Below are 1,001 nucleotides of genomic sequence, written 5' to 3'. Positions count from 1 at the left end.
GAGGATCAATCCTGATTTGCTTTTTGTTTTTCAAACAACTCTGAACCATGCCAGTATTATATTAATAGAAAAGGTAGGTGGAAGCAAATGTACCCTATTGTGTGTGGGGGGAAATGTAGCAATAAAATAAAGTCTAGCTTATAATCTTTGTTACACTAAATAGTGAAATCTAAGCTGTGTGCTGTCCATTGTGTCTGTACTGTGGGCTGATCTCGTCAAAACTCATCTTTGGACTCAGCAGTGGTTTAAAATAACAGAAAAAAAAAAAAAAGAAGAAGCTCTCGGGCACTGGAAACTCAGGTTTGGCTTACAGTGCCCCTGTTGTGGCTCCAAGCTCAGCGATAGAAGAGGGTGGCTGTAACACGCCAGCCTTCTGAACGCACGGCCTCAGAGCACCCCCCGCTCCACTACTGTTGCCAGCCACCTTTATTAGAATGTCTTTCCCTTTCTTCATCTGACATGTTCCACTTGGCTGCTCCTGCCTATGGTCTAGCGAACCACGCTGAGCATGGTGTGTGGGAATATAACCAGGATTTGCAGTTCATGTGTGTTTCATTTATTACTGGAGACTTTATAGGTTGAGTTGTTCCCAAGTCCTTTAAATGGGATTGGACTTCCCATTATTTTCTGAGCTGTGTTTCTTTTTTTGTACTTCTGAATCCATCTGTAGAAAGAGACAGCATTTGTTTAATCTGGAAAAATTACTGGTCTTTCACAATTTCTCTAAAGGTTGAGCTATTTCCTAATGCAGATTCAGGCCTCTTGTCCTGACATTTCTTTTTTCTTTTTTTTTTTTTGAGAAACAAATCTGGATGTTTTGAGTCCCAAGAATGTTTGCTGTTCAGTGGAACTACTTTCATAGATATGTTTCCTTTTCCCCTCCAGATGGCCCCAGTCTTTAGCCTTAGTACCTTTCATAACATCTCTACCAAAGGATGAGAAAATGCTGAAGAAATAAGTCGGAACTGACTGCTCATATTATGTTCCTCCCAGCTTTGCCC

The sequence above is a fragment of the Moschus berezovskii genome, chromosome 4 (genome assembly GCF_049115385.1).
Source record: "Moschus berezovskii isolate FMDL1 chromosome 4, NW_MosBer_1.0, whole genome shotgun sequence".
Classification (NCBI taxonomy): domain Eukaryota; kingdom Metazoa; phylum Chordata; class Mammalia; order Artiodactyla; family Moschidae; genus Moschus; species Moschus berezovskii.
This window is presented reverse-complemented; position numbering follows the sequence as displayed.